This window comes from Zootoca vivipara, chromosome 13 (assembly GCF_963506605.1).
Source record: "Zootoca vivipara chromosome 13, rZooViv1.1, whole genome shotgun sequence".
Taxonomy (NCBI): domain Eukaryota; kingdom Metazoa; phylum Chordata; class Lepidosauria; order Squamata; family Lacertidae; genus Zootoca; species Zootoca vivipara.
Window position 1 is genome coordinate 44,244,940 of NC_083288.1, and position 11,256 is coordinate 44,256,195.

Sequence of the window (11,256 nt, forward strand, 5' to 3'; positions counted from 1 at the left end):
CTCTCCAATGGTTTGAATTCGCCCCCAAGGTGCAATCCTCCATTGTCCCTCCAGACAGACGGATGCCAACGGGGGTGTACATCCCCACAGGGACGCAGGTGGCGCTGTGGTCTAAACCACTGAGCCTCTTGGGCTTGCCAATCAGAAGGTTGGTGGTTCGAATCCCCGCAATGTTGCTCTTTCCCAGCTCCTACCAACCTAGCAGTTCGAAAGCATGCCAGTGCAAGTAATATCATGGGTCAGCAAACTACGGCCTGGTGGCCAGATCCAGCCCAATTGCCTTCTGGATCCGGCCCACTGATGGTCTGGGAATCACCATGGGGATCACCGTGGGGAGTCTGATCGTTTGGGCTGTGCCATCCCCCCCACACACTGTGGCGGTGGCGCCTCTTCGCTCCCTCCCCCTGGCTTCTCCCCACCCTGCCTAGAGGAGGAAGGGGGCTGGGCTTTGTTGGCTGAGTGCCATTTTAAGCAGCCCTTCTCCGGAGCCAGCCCTTTCATGCCGCTCATCGTTCAGCCTTCCAGCCCCTGCCGCTCGCAAGGCACTTGTAAGCAGCCACCGGAGCTCATCCTGTGCTGTGGAGAAGGGGGGGTCGGTAGGGGAGGATTCCACCCCCCAAAAAATAGAGTCCAGCCCCCCACAAGGTCTGACGGACAGTAGACCGGCCCCCTGCAGAAAAAGTTTGCTGACCCCTGAAGTAGATAAATAGGTACTGTTGCAGCGGGAAGGTAAACGGTGTTTCCGTGCGCTTTGGTTTCCATCACGGTGTTCCATTGCACCAGAAGCGGTTTAGTCATGCTGGCCACATGACCCGGAAAGCTGTCTGTGGACAAACGACGGCTCCCTCGGCCTGAAAGCGAGATGAGCACCGCAACCCCACAGTCGCCCTTGACTGGACTTAACTGTCCAGGGGTTCTTTACCTTTACCTTTACGTCCCCACATATACGTGAACAATCTCCCTTTAAAACAGAAACACTCCATCATCTTTGTCTTTAAAATAAGTTGCTGGCTCCTTATTGGAGACTCTGGCTCCTTATTGGAGACTCCTGTGTGAAATGAAACATATCAAAGACGGGGCTGATTCAATATGGCAGTGAGTCGCGACGGCCGCTGTGCTTGTTTGGCATCCCTTTTAGCTTTAATTGAAGCATCAGATGATAGTAATTGTGTTACCTGCTCGCTGGACCAGTGTTGTTTACATCTAAACCTACTCAGTGCGCACTTGGGCATGTGGATGTGTGTTTGCCAACTCATTCGACAAAGTGGGCTCCAGTCCATGTGGATTTATGCCACAGTAAATCTGCTAGCCTTTAGGTGTCGCAAATCCCTTTATATGCTTGCCAAGTCAGGGCTGCCCTTTGCGAAGTGGCCCACGGAAAGCCTTGCCACGTTTTGTTCTTGCTGCAACAGACCGAACAGGCTCAGCCTTCGGGGGAAACTGCCCAAAGTTTTATATAACTTGTTGGCCAGATGAAATGGCATGGAGGGATGGAGAGAGAGGGGTTTAGAGGAGAGAATGCTATAGAATCATGCAAACTCTTTCCCCATGGGTCAATGGACCTGGGTACAAAAACAGTTCAAAAGCATCAATTGATGCTTTTGAATTATGGTGCTGGAGGAGACTCTTGAGAGTCCCATGGACTACAAGGAGATCAAACCTACCCATTCTTAAGGAAATCGGACTTGAGTGCTCACTGGAAGGACAGATCCTGAAGCTGAGGCTCCAATACTTTGGCCACCTCATGAGAAGAGAAGACTCCCTGGAAAAGACCCTGATGTTGGGAAAGATGGAGGGCACAAGGAGAAGGGGACGACAGAGGACGAGATGGTTGGACAGTGTTCTCGAAGCTACCAACATGAGTTTGACCAAACTGCGGGAGGCAGTGGAAGACAGGAGTGCCTGGCGTGCTATGGTCCATGGGGTCACGAAGAGTCGGACACAACTAAACAACTAAACAACAACAACAATTAAGAAGAACCCCAGACATCGATCTAGCCCAGCATCCGGCTTCACACAGTGGCCAACCAGATGTGCTCTGAAAGGCGAACATGCAGGACGTCAGCACAGCGGTCCTCTTCGGTTGTTACTCTCCAGTAAGTGGCATTCAACCCTAGGGATGCAATCCCTTTGGGGCAACCTGGCAAGGGTCACATGTCCGTGGTGAGTGGGGCCAGAGGCAAGTGGATGGAGCATCAGTCTAGTTTGAACAACAGGCTAGTTTCTCTGCAGCACAAACCCCCCCTCTTGGTCCCCCATCCAGACAAGCATTATCAGACTTCAGAGATACAATCTAGCCAGGGAAAAAGCAACTCAGGGGGGGAGAGAAGGGCCGGTGAAAGGCGGGGCCTGCAGAGCATTCCAAGGGCCAGATAAAAAGCCCTGGAGGGCCGCATTCAGTCCTCCAATACCTGGAGATTCTCTCCACAGATAAAAAATAGTTGGTAACCCCCCCTCCTTCTTCATGAATGTCTGATCCCCTTTTAAAGCCACCTGTTTGAAGCTACAGCTGCTGCTACCATACCTTGCCAGTTCCTTCACAAGGCATCTATTTAAAATGGCCTTTTTTGTCCCCGCGGCAATTTAAATCCAATCACCCAGAACACACTTCCCATTCTGCTTCAGATGAAAACAAAGGGTCCCTTAGGGCACCGGAGATTTGGCACAACACAGCTCTAACCACTAAGAGTAACTTCCTCCAAGAGCAGGACCCTAAATTCCAGGAAGCTGCCAGGATGCGGATGCAGCTTGTCGCCCATTGGGTTCCCTTTGAAACATGAGGCTCAAGGAGCTAGAAGTTCCCCATCATTTGCCTGCTAAGCACATGAGTGTGGGTGCAAAGGCACCCGGCATACAAAGCCACCTGTCTTGTGTACACACACACAAACACACACAGACGATTGCTAACAGACCCTCCATATTTCATTTCCACAGTATAAAGGTTCCTTGTCTCGTACACAGGGCACACCTTTCCCATTTCTAACCCAGCAAACCTGGTGGGTGACAAGGAGAAGGTCTGTAGTTGAGTGGTAGAACATATGCTTTGTTTCAGAAGCCCCCAGGAGCCTCAGTCCTCAATGGCACCTTCCAGATAGGACTGGGGAAAGACTCTCTGGAAAGCTGCTGCCAATCAGTGCAGGCAATACTGAGCTAGATGGACCAATGGTGTGACTCGGCGTAAGGCAGTTCCCTCCCCCCCTGTTCTCTGTGAGCCCTTCTGGATCGTCACAATTTTGAATCCCATACTGGCAAATCGGGGTTGCACAATCAAAGTTGAACTGGGTGGGTGTGCCTTGAACGACAAACCCGCTTGGTGAAAATATCGGACCTTTTGCAACAAGGAAAGTGAAGGGGAAATGCAAACGTGTGGAAATAACAATTGTTTGACACAACGTCGTCTAACCTCCCTGCGAACAAATCAGGATAATTGTTCAACAGACAGGTGGAGTGTGTGGAAGTGCCCTTTGTCCAGAAAGCCTCTTGATTTTGCCATCTGCTCAGGAACCAGGCGTCACCCGGAACCCTGCAGAGCTGGGGGCTTTTCCCTTTGCCTGTGACTGGCGAAACTGACTCACACCTTTTGCTCCAGGGTTTCCTGCGCCTTCATCAGATTAGAAGCCAGGCTGATCTCTCAGCCCCAAGCTGTAGAAGCCTGACCCTTGTCTACTCCCCACCCCCCAAACCTGGAATCAGTCGCTCCATCTGGGAAGCGACAGTGAAGTCACAATGGAAACTCACCCCAAGGCACTAGGATTGTGCGTAAAATGGAGGTTGCAATAGCCTCAGCACAGATCACAGCCAGGTAAACTGAGTGTTGTCATTTGCAACATCCGGTTGTGGATGTGCAAGAGAAGGATTGTGCTGGACTTTGGTCAAGAGGTCACTCCATGGACAATGTCCTTGGAAGGGTATTTTCCAGGTAGCAAACCTGAACCGCAAGGTGATCAAATGAGGTGTTCTTGGTGGCCACTCTCTGTAACAGCAGGGAATGGGCAAGAAGGTGTTTTGGAATGGCAGCAATAAATCACTCCCTCCAATAGCAAGCTCAGGTGGTGCGTGCCAACAGGACCATACCAAAACAGGGCCGGCGAGGAATGCAAAGGAAGTACGAGCATGCTCAGGGGAACATCCTGAGGACTAGAGCATCAATGAGGACTAAGCTTGCTCAGTTGGTAGAGAACGCAGAGTTGGAAAAGGAAAACTGGGTGTACGGTAGGTGGAATGGAGTGTCCTGGAGGAGGGCAAGCAGGCTGGAACCCTGAACCGAACACTTGCTGAAATGTGGGTATACACAGCCACATTCTACTCCTGGTTCCACACGTTAGGAACAGCAAATGGTTAAATAAATTGCTACCTGACTACCGTATTTTAATTCATTGACAGTAGAATCCTATGCACATGTACTCAAAAGAAAACCCCACAGAGTCCAATGGGGTTTACTTCCTGGTAAGTGTGACTCTCCATGTCCCTGAGCTGTATTCTGGTTATCCAAAACCAGGTGAGAGCTGGAGCTCGGCTGCAGATTTTTCTAACCTCTGTACCTGGGGATGCGTGGGAATTAAGAAAATCTAAATAAAACCAGAAGGTACAAACTGTTTGGGGGGCACTGTTCTAACAATGCGCTGCTATGCACAATTAATCCTGCTGTACACAATCCGGAGCACGCTTGTTCAGAAATAAATGCCAGAGTTCAGCCACCCCGCCTGTAAACATGAACAGGAATTCGTGTAGCCTTTCGCCTCCTAAATACATGTACATACCTCGGGGGCAGAGCACATGATTTATAAAATCTCTGGCAGTCTCCCGTTTTAAAATCTCTGGCAGCGAGGGTGGCAAAAAGACACCCACTGCCCATGCCTTGGAGAGTCACAGCCAGACAGAGAGGGCAACAGTGGACCCACGATCCGACTGAACGTAAGAAACTTGAGTGCTCCTGGATCAGGCCAAAGCATCCTGCTCTCACAGTGGCCAACCAGATAATCTTTAGAAGACATCTGAAGACAGCCTTGTATAGGGAAGCCTTTTGTAACGTTCTGTTATGTTTTAAGTCCAGCTCTTCCACATGAAAAGTGTTGGGGTCCCTGCTGGGAGCCGCCCCCTTAAAAACCCCATAAGGAGTCACCGATTCTCACCGGGGTTGCAAAAGGTACTCTGCATATGTTCAATGACACTCTCACACGCTTGCACGCTCTCTCTCTCTCCATATATACTTCACGCGTTGTAGTTGAGCCCGGCCCTTGGGGAGTGAAGCGGGAAGGGTTCCGGGGCGCAAAGGGAAAGGTGCGCGCGCGCGTTTCTAAGCAGAAAGCAAGCTCACGCACCCAGCCACCGGATCAGGTTTATAGGAGATCCAGCCGACAGATACCATACCAGAGGTTTAACCCGGAGCCTCTCCTTCGCCTTCTCACCTTGAGCAGCTCAGGAGCCTGGCACGATCCGGCGAGGGCGAAGGAGGAGAGAGGGACGCTCGGTCAAGCGGGAACGCCGATCTGCGCCTTGGCGAGCAGAGGCGAGGCTGGCGATGGCTCCTTGGTCGCTCCGGGTCTCCGATCTCCCGCAGGAGCTGGGCTTGGCTGTCCTTTGTCCCGCCCGCCGCATGCCGCCCGCCGCGCTCGCCTGCTGCCGCCTCCGCCGCCTCTTCCAGGACGCAGTTGGCTCAGGGACCCGCCTCCATGTGCGCCCCCGCCCTCGCCTGGGACCCGGACAAGAGGAGGAGGAGGTGGAGCCGGCTAGGAGGGCGAGGGAGACGATGCGCCGAGATGGCGCCCCCGCCCGGCGCTTCCAGCCCCACCCCGGGGCGCTCCGGGGCGCGCGTAACGCGCAGTCCGGGCCCCTGCCGTTAACATGTTTGCTAGGGGTTAAGGCACGTTGGGGTGAGTGGCGTTAGAGGGTTAAGGGAGAAGTCATAGTTAACTGTCGAGTTGGAAGGGCACCCCCAGGGTCATCCAGTCCAACCCCCTGCAGTGCAGATCTCCACTTTCCGCCCTGGACGTGGCTGTTTTCAGGTGCCGCCACTGCCCCTTGAGCACGGTGGGTCTCGTTTCCTTGCAAACATTATGATGGATTCCTTATGCGCAGGATTTGCCACACACTCTCTTTCTCTCCGGGTGAGCTTATCTACCGGTAGTAGTCTGCGCCCCCAGCCCAAATTATTAGGAATGTAAATGGAGGTCAGAAAAGATCCATACACAACCAGCGTTCATTAATCATCAACCACCATTGCCAGGAATCATAAAGTAAAAAAGAAAAGTAAAACTAGTGAAAATAATGAGGTCACCCTGCTTTTAAATCTCCTCTCTAATGAGATGGACGGGGCTGATAAAGCTTTAACAAGCATGTGACTGTTGGGCCTTAGGGTTGTGAGTTCGAGTCTTGAGTCATCGCATTTTAGAATGTTCGCTTCCGCCTGTTTGTACAGAAGATCGACAACATGGCTGAATCCAACTGTGACCATCATACTTAAAAACGTGCCATGCTCTTCTTTTCCACCCTAGGCCCTTTTCCACTTCCTAGGTCTTTATTCACCCCCTGCACAGTTCCACTGACCCCAGGGGAAACCCTGATCTAGTAACCGCGATTAGGGTTGAAGCCCAAGACAGTTATTCATTTCTGACCTTATTAAAAGAGAGCCAGCGTGTGTCTGCTCCTAGCAGTGTGGTAAAAAAGGAGTATTTTATTTTTCAGTACCTGTAAATGTTTAGAGAGTCCCTCCTTTAAAATGATATAACAAATCCAAACCCCACAATATGTTTACTCCACTTTAATTGATGGCATTTACTCCTAGGTAAATGTGCATAGGACAGTAAGCTTCATAGAGTGGCCAAAATAGGGCTGCAGTGCTTAATAAATCTATTAATTGACAATAAAAGAAAGTTCTTCCTGGATGAACTGGGCAGCAGTTTGGGTCTTTTAAAAACAATAATATGTTATTCTTAATACAAGCCCTTACAAAAAATGCAGGCGGCAAAAAAGCAACTCTCAGCACTCTTAACAAACCACACTTCCCAGAATTCTTTGGGGAAAACCATGATTGTTTAAAGTGGTGTGATACTGCTTTAATTGGATATCGCAGATAGGGCCTAATAAGATTTTGTTAGATCAATAACTTCTATTTATTATGTCCGAGAGACGGGTGTCATTGCTAATGCAGCCAAAACAGCAGCACCCATTATTATTTTTAGTGACGTATAAGTGAGGGTGGCCACACATCAGCCCAATGAGATCTGAGCATGCTCAGTCACCACGGAATGCTGGCTGACTGCTGGTGGGGGGAGGGGTGGCAGAATACAGCAAACAAGGTGGGAGGGGAAATGGAGTGTTATGGAGGAGGGCAGGAATGGCAGACTCTGCACTGCAATATTTGGTTGCAGCTCCCACTTCCCTTCTGCAAAACATGGGCATCGTATGAAAGCAAAGGGTGCTTCTTGCATTGGGTTGACCCTCTGAAATGAATGGACAGGAGGCTAAGGCCCATTCATTTCAGTGGGTCTAAAAGTTCATTGAATACCACCCATATGTAAATTTAATTGATTAATTACCCCTCTATACCTCAGGGGTAAGTCCCATTGAGTCTAAAGGGGCATAATCCCAAATAAGCAAGAACCCACCCCTTTTTAACTTGGGGACTTACTTCTGAGTAAACATGCATAGGATGAAAACTGACAGGTTTACACAGTGCGTATGATGATACAGTGTATAGACCAGTGATGGCGAACCTATGACACGCGTGTCAGACGTGACACGCAGAGCCCTCACTGCTGGCACGCGCCCCATCGGCCCATTCATGCTGTTGTCTCCGCTGTTAAAACCTGGATCCTTTTGTTGTTGTTGTTGCTGGTAGCCAGAGATTGGTTTTTTAAACCTTTCTGTGCTGTTTTTTTACTGGCGCTTTGGCAGACGATGATTGGGTGTAACAGCGTTCATTTTTTAACCCGTTCTGTGCTGGTTTGTTGGCACTTTGGCAGACTGTCGGTGCTGTGTGTTAGTTCCAGCGAAGGTATTATTTGTCATTTATTTCTGTTCTCTTTCCCCCCCCCAAAAAAAGCGCAGCAGCTTTGGGGCATCCCCCCCAAAAGCAAAGCAACTTTTGCACCCCCCCAAAAAAAACCTCCAAAACTTTGGTCAGCAGCTCCCCAAAAAAAGCTCAACAACTCTGGGCACTTTGTGATAAATAAGGGTTTTTTTGTTCTTTTTGGTTAAATAATTAGTTTTTGGTTTATTAAATACAGTTATATATTACAATTATACATTTTTGTTATTTAAACTATAAATATCATGAAATTATGGGTTTTTTTCTCGAAGTGACACACCATCCGAGTTATGCTCAGTTTTTTGGCAAATTTTGACACACCAAGCTCAAAAGGTTGCCCATCACTGGTATAGACTGATGCTTATTTTGGCGTTGTGCGACATAATAAACTTAAGTTTTTAAAGGTTTTCTTACTGAGTTGCATTTCCAGTTTTCATGTAGATAAGGAACGAGTAACCAACTATGGTATCTTCCTTCCATACTTGGGAATAAACAGCATTTAGGCTCCCTGCTCCTGTAAGACCCCTTTACCTGCCTGGACTCAGTGGCGTCGCAGCGGGGGGGGGCGGTTCACCCCGGGTGCCCTTTCTGGGGGGTGACAAGAAGGCACCCCGCAGGGGCTTGCGGCGGCGCGAGCAGCCATCGCACTGCCGCCGCATGTGGAGGATCCTCTGTTCGCGGCTGCAGCCGTGAGCACATGATCCTGGCACTGGCGGCAAACCGCTATGTGCAGCACATGTGCGGCGGTGCACGCATGCGCTCTACGTAACAACACCACACATGCGCTGTACATAGTGGCTTGCTGCTGGTGTCGCTCGAGCACTATACGGACGACGGTGGGATCCGTCCGTCGCTGCTACAGCCGCATGTAGAGGATCCTCTGTTCACGGCTGTAGCGGCAACAGAGGGATCCCGGCACCGTCCGTACGGCGCTGGAGCGCCGCTGCTGGCAAACCGCTATATACAGAGCATACGCAGCGTCGCTGTGTACGGTGCATGCGTCGTACGTAGCGATGCTGCACATTAGCAACCAGACAGAGGGCCTTCTCGGTAGTGGCACCCGCCCTGTGGAACGCCCTCCCAGCACAAGTCAAGGCAATAAGTAACTATTCTACTTTCAGAAGACAACTGAAGGCGGCCCTGTTTAGGGAAGTTTTTAATGTTTTATGCTGTACTGTTTTTAATATTCGGTTGGAAGCCGCCCAGAGTGCCTGGGGAGGCCCAGTCAGATGGGCGGGGTATAAATAATAAATTATTATTATATTATTATTATTAGTTGTACATAGCAACGCTGCACATGCGCCCTACGTAGCGACGCCCTGCCCCGGGTGTCACAACGCCTTCATTCGCACCTGCCTGGACTATTAAATTCTCTCCCCGCCGCCACTAGTTGGATATTTCTCCCTTAGATCATCTCTTCCTCATCTCCAACTGGCCCAGCTCCGACTGAACCGCTTGGCGCTGTTACCAAGCTGGGTGCTGCGTGCCAGCTGGAGAAGCTGCCTGGCACTGTTCCCAGTTTGGCATCTCCCAGTACACCTCTGGCCTGGAAAGCAGCCATTCACCATGGCCTTTTGGCGGCCACTGTCTCCTTGGGGACAGGACTGTAGCTCAGTGGTAGAGCATCAGCCTTGCAGCCAGAAGGTCTCAGGTTTGATCCCCAATGACATCTCCAGGTGGTGCTAAGACTCCTCTCTGAAACCCTGGGGTATCACTGCCAGCCTTTGTAGAGAATACTTTGCTCAATATTCTGACTCAGTATAAGGCAATGTTCTATGCTCCCATTGTGGAGAGAGTCTTGAAGACCAAATTGATAAACTTAAGACGGTTGCATTTGGCCTCCTAAATATACAAGGTGTGACTGGAAATTTTGGTGAATGGTCACAGAAATCGGACAGCGAGAAATATTTGAACATACTGTACCTACCCTCTGATACTATGCACTGTTGACAACGTTCGTAGAACTGGTGGAAACTTCTGGAGAAGTCCTCTTTTCGTACTGCTTTCAGTTCCCTCGCCACAGCAGCTTGGACGTGTGAAATGTTGGGAAATCTGTGCCCTTTCAGTGCAGATTTCAGTTTTGGAAAAAGAAAGAAATCTGGTGGAGCCAGATCAGGAGAATATGGAGGGTGGGACAACTCAGTACTCTCAGTAACGATTTCACGCAGAATATGCCATTCTTCCACCATCATTCAGACGGACAAATGCCGATCCCGCAGCAATAATTCACAAACTCTGTCGACATTTGCCGCCATTCTGCTTGTTGACGGTCTGCCAGACCGAGGATCATCTTTGACGGTTTGCCACCCTTCACAGAAATTTACAGCTTCATCTCAGTACACAATTGTGAGCATTTTGTGCGTTTCTGATGCCGATTGTACGTTCAAATATTTCACGCTGTCCGATTTCTATGACCATTCACCGAACTTTCCGATCACACCTTGTATATTTGTAAACCACCCTGTGATCTTCAGATGAAGGGCCGTATATAAATGTAATTAACATTTGTTTAGTTTTTACTAATATTTTTATTACCTTTTGCTAATAAAACATAGCAAAATTAGTTTTAAGTAATGCGTATAAGAAAGTAAACATCAAAAACCAAAGAACAAGTGTGTTGAGTATAATTCAGAGGGGGAAACCTGACATATTAAAGTAGTCGCCAAGTCAGCTGAAATGCAATAGAGGAATTAAAAAACGAAAGAAGCCTAATCTACCCACCGTGACTTATCAAAGCTCTCCATCGGGATAACTAGGTAATTGGAGGAGAAAGAACCAGCATTGTTCTGTTAACATATGTGAGAATTGGAAACTGAATGCAGCCGGATTTTATCTTTACAAGACAGTCCACAAACAACTCCGCAGTGGCACATTAATTTTTCCAGACGTGGCCGTTTCCAACACCCTGGCCAGCCGTCCCTGCAAGGAAAAACTGCCTGCCAGCTTCCACGTTGGAGCAATTTCCATGCCAGTTGGTAAGACCACCAACTCCTTATGAATCACTTGTATGCTAGATTGTTCCTAAGGGATACTCATCCCTGTTCCAAGCACTGATGTAGAAACTTAAGTGGGCTGCAAGTGAAGGGAACCCACCATATAAATAAATGCAACACTCTGTCCCTCATTTGCTAGCCCCCAGCAGGAAAGTGGAGATATATGTGTATATATTCATATATAAAAATGTAAATATATAAATATAGAATTGTATGCTTATAAATTTTGTGGGC

At 49.3% G+C, this 11,256-nt stretch overlaps 1 protein-coding gene across 2 annotated transcripts in view; it reads right to left on the reverse strand.

Annotated features, from left to right (window-relative positions):
* Positions 1-5,575, reverse strand: part of ARHGEF15 (Rho guanine nucleotide exchange factor 15) — a 53,648-nt gene extending 48,073 nt beyond the window's left edge. For both annotated transcript variants that reach the window (XM_060281825.1, XM_060281824.1), the window contains exon 1: positions 5,409-5,575. The gene's annotated coding sequence lies outside the window, so the exon portion shown is untranslated. The remainder of the gene's footprint in view (positions 1-5,408) is intronic.
* Positions 5,576-11,256: the final 5,681 nt, after the last annotated feature.